Source organism: Myotis daubentonii, chromosome 4, assembly GCF_963259705.1.
Source record: "Myotis daubentonii chromosome 4, mMyoDau2.1, whole genome shotgun sequence".
Taxonomy (NCBI): Eukaryota; Metazoa; Chordata; class Mammalia; order Chiroptera; family Vespertilionidae; genus Myotis; species Myotis daubentonii.
Genome location: NC_081843.1, coordinates 57,522,650 through 57,536,318, shown reverse-complemented (window position 1 = coordinate 57,536,318; position 13,669 = coordinate 57,522,650).

Below are 13,669 nucleotides of genomic sequence, written 5' to 3'. Positions count from 1 at the left end.
ACCAATGTAGCCACACAGATTGGGTCTACAGCCTATTAGAATCTGTTCATTGTTTTTCATAGAGTATTTTTACCACAAAATGGACACAAATTTGTATATAAAATAGGGTAAACATTTATGGTTAAAATCTTCTGTAATTTATAGCTTAATATACATGGACAGTTTCTATTAACAGATTATAGAATTATTATCTAAAAACTTAGAATTGCATAATTTTTAAAGCTATTGTAAGACTTGAATCAAAACTGCACTGAGTAGTTTATTATGTAAATTGACATACTATAAAAAAGAAATATTCTTTAATAAAGTTAATATTTTTAATATGCTCTAGGTACTTAGCATAGTCTGTAAAATTAAACATAGGCAATATAGCCAATAATTTAAACAATCCATCTTAAATAAGATGAGAAACATCTTGAATTCTCATGGCCACAGTGGGAATGCCATCATGATCGTGGCTGGTACTGCCCATGCTGACAGGAGACATAAGAAGCATGAAGCTCTCCAACCATCTGGGATGACCAACATTAAACTGAGAATAAAAATAGGTCCTGGTTGCAGCAAGTCTTAGAAAAACAATAGAATAGCTGGCCACTGATGAGAGCATGCCCAAAGGCAAGAATGGCATTCCAGAGGCTTACACTATTGTTTCTCTCTGAGGTCCTGTATTAATACGAGGGAATTTTGTGTCCTATTTCTATTAGAAAGTATTTAATCCAATTTATAAAACCTATTAGATATTTTTAATATCTTTGGTATAGAATATTTATAATAATAAAAGCATATTATGCTAATTAGACCAGGTGTCCTTCCTGACGACCTTCTGGATGAAGCTGGGGCTGCGAGGAAAGCTGGGTCCTGGGTACCAGAGGGAAGCCAGTGCCGGCAGCCAGGGGAAGGAAGGCCTACTCTTGCATGAATTTCATACATTGGGTCTCTAGTAGAATAATAAATGTATTGATTTTTTAAAAGATAAATGCCATCTAAAATGTACTTTTAATTGCACAAACATAAAAAAATAGCATTCTGAACGAACTCGCTGATGTTTTCTACTCTCCATATATTTCTATCTTATATGTGTAATTGAATGCATCTGGCCATTTAAGAAAAATATTCTTTATTCAGTGAATTGAAGAAGTTTTCATTAGGTGGGTTTTTTAAAGTACTTAAAGTAATATATTTCTAGTTCTTAAGATTGCTAGTTTAGAAAAATTTAATGCCTTTAAAAACATTTTTAAAAAACATTTTTTATACTCAAATTACATTTAGCTTCTTATGTTAAGTACTTTTAAAAAATATGCATATTTTTGTTTATTTTAGAGAGGAAGGGAGAGGGAGAGAGAGAGAAAAACATCAATGATGAGAGAGAATCATTGACTGGCTGCCTCCTGTACACCCCTACTGGGGATTGAGCCCACAATCCAGGTATGTGCCCTTGACCAGAATCGAACCGGGATCCTTCAGTCCACAGGCCAATGCTCTATCCACTGAGCCAAATAGGCTAGAGCAGTAAGTACTTTTGAGAATCCATGTATCTACAATTAAACCACTGTTTTAGAATGTGGTTTTATTTTTCGTGCTTTTGATTTAATTTGTTGTTTTATTTTTATGTGTTGTTACTTTCAGACCCAGAATACATGAACTTCTAGAAAATAGGAACTATGCCTTATATTTATCTTTGTATCTGGTGGGCCTAGTATTATGCCTGGCACATGTTAAATTCTGAATTAAAATTTAAAGGATAAATGAAAAACATTAATGAATAATCTAGTAAAACCGAGAACTATATAACCATCTGTGCAAAGAGGCTACAGTGTTTGGACAGGTTCAAGCCTGGGACTAATGAGAGGACATGATCCTCTCCTGGCAAAACCACGTGCAAGTCCAAGCACAATTATAGCCCAAGGCTACAGTTGTAAGTTTGACCTTATGGTCTAAACCTGTAGCCCCATGTGGCTGAGTGATATGGGCTGCGGGAGGTGCAGCAAGTAAACAAAGCTTGATCAGGTGCATGTAATTGAGTAGATTCGAAACCTGCAAGAATGTTGTAACCACACCCTTACTTTGCCTCCTGGAATCTGGCTATAAAATAGAGACAGCTTACATGCTGTGGCGCTGTCTCTCCATCAGAGAGCAGCGTCCCACCCAGACCCAGCTTTATTCTCTTGTCTGTCTTTTCTAAATCCTTCACCACCCCCTCTCAGTTTCACCCATGGCCATGCTGGCTCAGCACAACCATCTCCCTATATCAGTGATGACGAACCTATGACACGTGTGTCAGAGGTGACACGCAAACTCATTTTTTGGTTGAATTTTCTTTGTTAAATGGCATTTAAATATATAAAATAAATATGAAAAATATGTCTTTGTTTTACTATGGTTGCAAATATCAAAAAATTTCTATATGTGACACGGCACCAGAGTTAAGTTAGGGTTTTTCAAAATGCTGACATGCCGAGCTCAAAAGGTTCGCCATCACTGCCCTATATAGTAATTTTATATACTAATATTGCTACTCACATTAAAAGTGAATTTCTTTAATGTAGAAGCATAGGATTTTCTTGTTTGTTTAGTACTTTATTCCAAGTTATCAGTTTTCCTTTAGCAAACAAGCTTGTTTTCCTTTAATTATTCTATGTCTGGGATTTACCCAAAATTATATAGCATTTTCCTCCCTTACTCTTTCTTCTATTAAGAAAACAGTATGTGGCACAAGAAAGAAGTGGTTATATGATGTGATGAATCAGTGATTCTCAACCTTCCTAATGCTGCGACCCTTTCATACAGTTCCTCATGTTGTGGTGACCCCCAACCATAAAATTATTTTCGTTGCTACTTCATAACTGTAATTTTGCTACTGTTATGAATCGTAATGTAAATATCTGATATGCTATACGTGTTTTCCAATGGTTGCGACCCACAGGTTGAGAACCGCTGTTAGCTAATGTTATGGTGGTAATTATTTTGCAACATATAAGTATATAAATCAACACATTTACACCTTAAACTTACATAATATTATATGTTAATTATATCTCAATAAACCTGGAAAAAATATAATTCTTCAGATTCAGAGATAGAAAGCAGAATAGAGGTAACTAGAGTCTGGGGAGTTAATGTTTAATGGTTACAGGTTTAGCTTGAAATGATGAAAAGTTCTGGAGATGGATAGTAGCGATGGTTACACAACAATGTGAATGTACTCAATGTTACTGGACTGTACACTTAAAAATGGCCAAAATGGTACATTTATGTCTATATAGTTTACCACAATAATATATATATTTGTGCTATATTTTTAAAATATTTTTAATTGATTTCAGAGAGGATGGGAGAGAGAGAAAGATAGAAACATCAATGATGAGAGACAATCACTGCACGCCCCACACTGGGGATCCAGCCTACAACCCAGTCATGTGCCCTAACCAGGAATTGAAACATGATCTCCTGGTTCATAGGTCAACACTCGACCACTGAGCCACGCCAGTGAGGCCATGCAATATTTTTTTAAAAAGAAAAAGTATGTGGAAAGATTTTATTTTATACATTTGATTATTCTTTGGGATTTTTTCAAAACCTTGAGGTCATAAACTACCACACAGAAATTAAATTCAAAATAAAATATGAATGTCTAAAAAAATAGGTTAAAAATAGACATGCTGCAAATCTTCTAAATTAATTGTAAATTTAGATTTTTACAGGCATTTCTTTCCATATATACACTAGGTGGAGCCACTTGCTTAAACTAATTGTAGGAAAATTGACTGGGAGAGTGTACATTTAATTTTATAAGAAAGTGTCAAACTGTTTTTCAAAGTAGCTCTACCATTTTGCATTCCCTTCAGCAACATATGAAAGTTTCAGTTGTTCTGTATTCATATTAGTATTTGGCCATGCTTGTTTTAGTTACTCTAGTAGCTGTATGGTAGTATCCTGCAGTTTCAATTTGCATTTCCTTAATGACTAATGATATTGAATTTCATTTTTTAATCTTCATCTGAAGATATGTTTATTGATTTTAGAGAGAGAGGCGGGGGCAAAGGGAGAGAGAGAAATATTGATGTGAGAGAAAAACATCGATTAGTTGCCTCCTGTACATGCCTGGACCGGAGATAGAAACTGCAACCTAGGTATGTGCACTCATTGGAAATCAAACCCGCAACCATTTCTGGTGTATGGATGATGCTCCAACCAATTGAGCCTCCTGGCTGGAGCCTCCTGTAAAGATGTTGAACATCTTTACATGTACTAATTTTATATGCTCACATTTTGTATATCTTCCTTGCTAAAATGCTTATTCACATTTTTTTGCCCAGTATTTATTTGGTTGCTTGTTTTCTTAATGTTGAGTTGTACAAGTTCTTTATATTACCACCTTTCCATTTATCCAAGATAAATGGAAATATATGTCAGCATATAAATGTGCATTGCAGCTTTATTTATATTCACCAAAACTGAAAACAACCTATTAACTGGTGAATAGCTGAATAAACTAGGTATATCCATACAATGGAATAGTACTTAGCAATACAAAGTAATGAAGTACTGATAACATGAAACAATATGAATCTTTTAAGTATTCGAAGTTGAGTCAGAGAATTCAGACACAGAAAGCTACATATTCTATGACTCCATTCACATGATATTCTTGAAAAGGAAAAATGATGAAAACTGAAAGTAGATCAGTAGTTGGCAAGGACTGGGAATGGGGAGAATGAACTAAATGCAAAGCATTGCTGGTAAATCTTTTGGAGAGAACCAAGTATTCCATATCTTACTTTTAGTAGTGGTTATAAGATTATAAACATTTGTCAAGATTCACTGAATATACACTTAAAAATGCTGATTTCACTGTTCAAATACTTTGTTTATTATTGGGCTTTGTTACTTAATATTGAACATTTTAATATCTAGTTGACCTGCCACTGAAGAATATCATCACAGCTGCTAATTACATCTTCAACAGTGCTATAAGGAGTTGACAACCTCCCTTAAAACTGAAGCTGAAATTGTTTCAACCTAGGACAGTGATGGCGAACCTATGACATGCGTGTCAGAGGTGACACACGACCTCATTTTTTTGGTTGATTTTTCTTTGTTAAATGGCATTTAAATATATAAAATAAATATCAAAAATATAAGTCTTTGTTTTACTATGGTTGCAAATATCAAAAAATTTCTATATGTGACACGGCACTAGAGTTAAGTTAGGGTTTTTCAAAATGCTGACATGCTGAGCTCAAAAGGTTCGCCATCACTGACCTAGGAAGATGCCAGCAGCATTTCCATGAGTAAACATGACTTGTGTACATTCAAGTAGCCTGTCTGGCCAGTGCGCAATGATACGCATTAGCCTTTAGGACAATAGTGGCCTATTACACTAATAAAAGTGTAATATGCTAATGAGACCAGAAAGCCGAATGACCTTCCAGATGTCCTTCCAGACGACCTTCCGGATGAAGCCGGGGCTCTGAGGGCCAAGGTAAGGCTCCGTGGCTGCGAGGGCTGAGCCCCTTGCATAAATTTCATGCATCAGGCCTCTAGTCCTATATAATAAAAGCCTAATATGCAAATCGACCAAATGGCAGAATGACCAGTGGAACGACTGGTCGCTATGATGCTCACTGACCACCAGCGGGCCTATGCTCAACGCAGGAGCTGCCCCCAGCCTGCAGGCCCCAGGCCAGCCAAGCCAGGTGCCAGCAGGGGCCTCCTGATCGCCCCACAGGTCGCCCCGCAGATTGGCCCTGATCGCCAGCCAGGCCTAGGGACCCTACCCATGCACAAACTTCATGCACTGGGCCTCTAGTAGCGACATAAGTGTGGTAATGAAATTCCAAGTTTACCTATAGTAAAATTTCCTAGTAGTCTACTTAAATTAGTAGAATCTAAATCCACAGGGCATTGGCTAAGAGTTTATTGCCAATTTCAAGAACCAGGTTCTTCTTGCAGCTCCATAGCTGAACACATTTGCAAATCTAATACAATGTCAACCACAGGGCTGTTTTGAAGTTTAAATGGGAACATAAAGAAGGGTTGATGCAAAAATATGCTGCAATAGCAACATGTTATGTATGCTAACGGAAATTTCAATCCAAGGTCAAAGAATAGGAACTGACTGCTCAGGCCAGAATAGCTATCACTCTGCAAGGGTTCCCCAGAGACTACACTGCGGAGGTTTAGCTCACTCTTATGCAAGCTAATTCATGGAAGCCACTCACATTTAGAGGATGACAAGCGATAATTTTCCTGTATAAAGTGAACAGATTATTAAAGCCCATAGTAGCTTGAAATGTGTGTAGTTGAAAAGGGGTAGGAATGGGAATATTTTTTTTTTTCAAGACTGCACTTACCTGCATATTTGTAAAAGCAAACAAGGGAGCATGCTGAAACATCTTGGTTATAGATAAGCCCCAGTCTTGACTGTCACGGGGGAAAAGAACACTAGAATTTTCAAAACTAAGTATATAAATATGCTTACATCCTAAAATAAATTCATGTAATGTTTTTTGCTAACCCACCAAGAGTAAGTTGACAGTTTGAACAACTTGCTATATAAAACTGAAGTGCACGGATGGCATCACACTAACATTTGTATCGTTTATCTTCTTCAGAAAATAGTTTCTGAATTTTCCCCCCTTTATCCGTATTGTAAATTCAAAAAAAATCTTTTGAAGCATTTTAAAAAATCTCCCCCCAAATAACTATTTGGTAACTTGAGTTCATTTGCTTTATGTGAGGATGAATAGATCCAATAAGCACTTCTATAATACAAAGTGAACTGAATTTATTGTGAAATTCTCATCGATGGAAAATTGAATATTTATTTTGTCCATTTCATTTTACAATAATCTTAGCACTTATTTTTTGTACTATGTATGCCAATGTAAAAATTTTGTTCTGTTTGTTTTTAATTTAATTCTTTATTGTTTAAAGTATTACATAAGTCTCCTTTTCCCCCCATTGACCTCTCCCTGGCTGCTCCCACCCTCCAGTATATGCCCTCAGTCCCCTACTGTCTGTGTCCACTGGTTATGTTTATATGCATGCATACAAGTCCTTTTATCATCCCTATCAAATTAGTCTTTGAGCCTCTAAAAGAATCACTTTTATTAGAAAGCATCCATGCACATCTTTAAAATAGATGGCAGTGACAGAGAAACAAAAGTTAAGATTTGTGCATTGACAGACTTTTACAAAATCTGCCAAAGTTCTTCACCTATTCATAATCATAATTGCCTTCTCATAGGCAATATTTCAGATAAATATATCATCATCTACTTGGGAGTTACATGTAGGGTGCTGCTATAGGGTTAAGCCTTGTACTGACCTGTTGACAAAGCCATAAACAAGTCCTAGCTTAGAGGGCACAGTCCTCTTAGCATAATTAGGCTTGACCTTATGACACTCCCTAGATCTTATCTGGGTAGCTAATGGGTTGTGGGAGGTGCAGCAACTGTTGCCAAAACAAGTGAAACTCACAAGAACATTGTAACTATGGTGGCCACTACCTTGTTTACCTCTGGCTGTAAAATAAAGGCTCAGCTTGCCTCTGGATCTCTCTCTGTGGCCATTCTCTTTGTCATTTCTTCATCCATTCGCCGCCCTCACTCAGGCTTTTGAACTCTTGGCTGAGCTGGCTTGGCCCAGGTACATAAATATATTTAGTTCTAATTTTAGTATTTTTTTTCTATTTTAACTATTTTTTAGTGGAAAATTTAGTGTCATTACTTACATTCACAATGTTGTACAACCATCACCACAATCTACTTACAAAACTTTTTCATCACCCCAAACAAAAACATTTTTCTTTTGCCTGTGGATATCCAGTTGCCCCAGCATCATTTATTGAGGAGAACTTGTGGTTTTTTAGTGTTTACTGTATATATATATATATATATATATATATATATATATATATACTTAATTTTTCATAGCCTCATTAGAATTTACATTTTACCACTTTAAGTGAACTGAAAATTTACAACCATATAGATTCCTCTTTTATATTGTTTCCAATGCCATTTCTTTTTTTTAGCTCAAATATTTCTTTTTTTTTTATTGTTCAGATTATTACATTTGTTCCTCTTTTTTCCCCCCCCCCATAACTCCCCTCCTCCCAGTTCCCGCCCCACCCTCCGCCCTCACTCCCCACCCACTGTCCTCATCCATAGGTGCACGATTTTTGTCCAGTCTCTCCCCACATCTCCCACACCCCTTTCCCCCCCAAGAATAGTCAGTCCATTCCCTTTCTTTGTCCCTGATTCTATTATAATCAACAGTTCATTCTGTTCATCAGATTATTTATTCACTTGATTCTTAGATTCACTTGTTGATAGATGTGTATTTGTTGTTCATAATTTGTATCTTTACCTTTTTCTTCCTCTTCCTCTTCTTAAAAGATACCTTTCAGCATTTCATATAATCCTGGTTTGGTGGTGATGAACTCCTTTAGCTTTTCCTTATCTGTGAAGCTCTTTATCTGACCTTCAATTCTGAATGATAGCTTTGCTGGATAAAGTAATCTTGGTTGTAGGTTCTTGCTATTCATCACTTTGAATATTTCTTGCCACTCCCTTCTGGCCTGCAAAGTTTCTGTTGAGAAATCAGCTGACAGTCGTATGGGTATTCCCTTGTAGGTAACTGAGTTTCTTTCTCTTGCTGTTTTTAAGATTCTCTCTTTATCTTTTGCTCTTGGCATTTTAATTATGATGTGTCTTGGTGTGGTCCTCTTTGGATTCCTTTTGTTTGGGGTTCTCCGCGCTTCTTGGACCTGTAAGTCCATTTCTTTCACCAGGTGGGGGAAGTTTTCTGTCATTGTTTCTTCAAATAGGTTTTCAATATCTTGCTCTCTCTCATCTTCTGGCACCCCTATAATTGGGATGTTGGTACGCTTGAAGCTGTCCCAGAGGCTCCTTACACTATCCTCGCATTTCTGGATTCGTTTTTCATTCCGCCCCTCCGGTTGGATGTTTTTTGCTTCCTCGCATTTCAAATCATTGACTTGATTCTTGCGCTCCTCTGGTCTGCTGTCGGGCGTCTGTATAATATTCGTTATTTCAGTCCGTGTATGCTTAATTTCTAGTTGGTTCCCCAATATAAGATCGAGGGTCTTATTAGTTTTCTTGTAGATCTCATTAAGTTTATCGGCAGCTTCTAAACAGTTCTTGAGAGACCTTAAAAGTGTGGTTCTGAACTCTATATCTTCCATTGACAATTTTGTCCTGTTTCTTTGTCTCCGCATTTTGTTATGCTTCCTTGGTGCACCTCCTAGTGGTCTTTGTTCGCAGTCTTATAGTTAAATCTTGATTGTTGTAGCTAATTCCAGGGAGGGTTTGACCTCCAGGCCAAGTGGCTATCAGCTCAAATATTTCCTTATTTCCTTTTTATATTGTTTAAAGTATTATAAACAGTAGTACATATGTCTCCTTTTTTCTTTTCCCAATTGACCTTCCCCCAGCCTCCCCTACCACCTGGCACATGCCCTCACCCCCCTCCCAGTGTCTTGCGTCCGTTGGTTATGCTTATATGCATACATACAAGTCCTTCAGTCGATCTCTTACCTCCTCCCGCCCCCCAACCCTCTCCAGCCTTCCCACCGACATTTGACAGTCTGTTTGATGCTTCTCTGCCTCTGTATCTATTTTTGTTCATCAGTTTATAATGTTCTTTATTATCCATAGATGAGTAAGATCATGTGGTATTTTTCTTTCACTGACTGGCTCATTTCACTTAGCATAATGCTCTCCAGTTCATTCCATGCTGTTGCAAATGGTAAGAATGCCTTCTTTTTTATAGCAGCGTAGTATTCCATTGTGTAGATGTACCACAGTTTTTTAATCCACTCATCTGCTGATGGGCACTTAGGCTGTTTCCAAATCTTAGCTAATATAAATTGTGCTGCGATGAACATAGGGGTGCATATATCCTTTCTGATTGGTGTTTCTGGTTTCTTAGGATATATTCCTAGAAGTGGTATTACTGGGTCAAATGGCAGTTCCATTTTTAATTTTTTGAGAAAATGCCATACTGTTTTACACAGTGGCTGCACCAGTCTGCATTCCCACCAGCAGTGCAAGAGGGTTCCTTTTTCTCCACATCCTCTCCAGCACTTGTCGTTTGTTGATCTGTTGATGATAGCCATTCTGACAGGTGTAAGATGGTACCTCATTGTTGTTTTGATTTGCATCTCTCGGATGATTAGTGACTTTGAGCACTAATCAAGAGACATTTTCATACGTCTCTTGGCTTTCTGAATGTCCTCTTTTGAAAAGTGTCTATTTAGGTCATTTGCCCATTTTTTGATTGAGTTGTTTATCTTCCTTTTGTTAAGTTGTATGAGTTCCCTGTAAATGTTGGAGAGTAAGCCCTTATCGGAGATAACATTGGCAAATATGTTCTCCCATGCAGTGGGCTTTCTTGTCATTTTGTTGATGACATCTTTGGATGTGCAGAAACTTTTTATTTTTATGTAGTCCCATTTGTTTATTTTCTCCTTAGTTTCCATTGCCCTAGGAGCCGTATCGTTAAATATATTGCTATGACAAATGTCTGCTATTTTGCTGCCTATGGCTTCTTCTAAGATTTTTATGGTTTCCCATCTTATGTTTAAGTCCTTTATAAACTTAACCAAGGAGATAAAGGACCTGTACTCATAAAACTTCAGAACACTGAAAAAAAGAGATAGAGAAAGACATGAACAAATGGAAGAATATACCATGTTCATGGATTGGTAGAATGAACGTCATTAAAATGTCCATACTACCCAAAGCAATCTATAAATTCAATGCAATCCCCATTAAAATACCAATGGCATACTTCAAAGACCTAGAACAAATTCTCCAAAAATTCATCTGGAATAAAAAAAGATCCCGAATAGCTGCAGCAATCTTGAGAAAGAAGAACAATATTGGAGGGATCACAATACCAGATATCAAGCTATACTACAAAGCTACTGTTCTCAAAACTGCCTGGTACTGACACAAGAACAGACATATAGACCAGTGGAACAGTACAGAGAACCCAGAAATCGACACAAGCCATTATGCTCAATTAATATTTGACAAAGGAGGCAAGACCATACAATGGAGTCAAGACAGTCTCTTCAATAAATGGTGTTGGGGAAATTGGGCAGATACTTGCAATAAAATGAAACTAGACCACCAACTCACACCATACACAAAAATAAACCCAAAATGGATAAAGGACTTAAACATAATTTTAGTATTTTAACCTATAATATTTATAAATAAAATAAATCTCGATTTTAAATATATTTTATAGAAATCCCCATGTGTATTTCACTTGGAATAACCAGGCTTGGGCTTCCTAAAGGAATGACATCCAGTATATCTGAAAAAATCATGCTTTGTTGGCACTTTTTAAAACATATTCACTGAAAGCTCATATTTTATTTATGTAGTGAGAAAATTCTGAATTTGTAGTCTATGAAGTAGCCAAGAAGAGAAGTTGACAGAAAAGCTTCAACAATGTAACAGAACATGAAAATATTGTTGAGTGAATTTGATGTTGCGAATTGTAGTAAAATTGTAGACTTTAGCTCCATAGAGACATAAAACTAGACGATAAAGTAGGCTCATAGTTATAAAGTAACAGAATGCTAGCATGTCTATGAGTTCTGGTCAAAATCTAATTAGGGTAATCTGTCTTCCTCTTGGCTCTGTATTTTGAGAAGAATGCCTAGAGCACTAGAGCTATCAGATTCACATAAAAGACTTCAAAGCAGCCATTACAAATAGGTTGGCAAAACTAAAGCAAAGCCTGATTAAAGAGGTAAAGGGAGGTATGATGACAAGGTTCTCTCAAACTGAGAATATTAATAAGGAGAAATAAATGATTAAAAAAAACCCCACCAAATGGTATTGTGGAACTGAAAGGTATATGTGAAAAAGCATATATGAAATCTGGACTCTCACAGTTTCTGTTGTTTGTGCTTTTCTCTTTTGCTGGTTTCTTTGCATACCTTGTAAACGTTTTTGGAAACTGAGAATTTTAGATAATATACTAGCAGTGCAGAAATTCTGGATACTGGTTACCCTCCTTCCAGGGCTTGTTACTGTCACTTGTTTTTTATTTGTTTTGTGACTGGTTGGATTATTTTAGTGTAGTCTGTTCCCTTGCACCTAACACACACAAAATGTTAAACCTCTGCTGTTGCTCTTCAAGAAGTCACCTTCGTTATCCTTGGATGAAAGCTCTCTTCCTCTCTTTCACTGACCACACCCAGCTGTTAAACTCCATTAATTGCCAGCTGCTTGCTCTATTGTTTTCAGCAATACTCTGAGGCATATATGGGCAATATCTCTGAGATATTGCAGGTTAGGTTTCAGACCACCACAATAAAGCAGTGCATTGGAATAAAAAGCGTCATCATCTTTTTGTTGGTGAAGGATCTTGTCTTCAATTTGTAAAAAAAATAAATAAATACAATATTTGTGAAGCACAATAACGCAGACCACTATAAAACAAGGCATACCTATATTGTTCTACAAACTGGTCCAGTCAAACGGTGGCTTTTTTGAAGAAATAGATTCTGTGGTCAGTGTTTGATAATTGCTCTAATCCGGGTAAGACTTCTCCCAGTTCTCTTTTTCTCCAGTTCTCTCATGCAAACTTGTCAGCCTACAGTCCAAGTTATATCTTCATCAAATCCAAGAATCTTCTCCCAACTGCCTTTCACCACAAACTCCACTATTTTTTAGATTGCTTAGACTTGAACTTCTTACAAAGAAAGTTACTTCCTTTGGGGAGAGATTAGAAGCTATGTTATGGCCTGATTCTCCCCCGAGACAAAGTCTCTTAGCCAGGGCTGTGGAGCTGGGAGTGGTGAGAATGACAGGCTTCTCTCTGCATGACCAGCCCCCTCTAGAAGCTGCACACGCAGTAGAGGGGACAGCAGCCAAGTTCCTCTCAGCTTGTCTCTCCTGAGAGGAAACCTTACTCTCCGGAGCTGTGGCAAATACAGTCAGGATCCCAGTATTTTCAGTGCTTACCATCCAAAGTAGTCTCCATTCCATAAGTAGGGGTTGTGTGGCAGAGGGAGTCACACCTCTCATTAGCAATCCCTGACGCTTAGCCTTAGCAGCAAGTAGCTAGGGGCATGATGAGAAGCACTCCTATCCTTCTCAAGCAGGGAAGAAAGCCCTGGTAGGAGGTGGGGCAAGAAGGGGACCTATGTTCTTGGCTGCACCAGTCATGAGGACAATCTCCACCTGGGCTGGGAGGGAGGAAAAGAGGGAGCAGTCTTGGTTCAAGTATCACAGACGCTCACCTTTCTTACTGAAGACTTCATATATTTTCCATGGACAGCTTCTGTTCTTGTCTTCTTTTCCCATAAATATCCTCCCTGCTCCAAAATCAGCTCAAGAAAATAAATTTCCTCTCAAACACACAAACAAAACAACAATAAGAAACAACAGCAAAGTGACAGGGTTTGGCAAAGAGAGGAAGAAAAATAAAACTGAATACTCTGCTTTGCCCCATCCCCTGGGACGCCACGTGAGTTTCTAATTCTGATGTAGGATGGAGAGCTCATTGGCTTAGCTTAATCCATACATAGCTCCCGTTGGACTGGACCAGTGTTGAGTAGAAACATTTAAAATTTCATGACTTTGCTCTAACCATTTGCAACAGCATGGATGGACCTGGA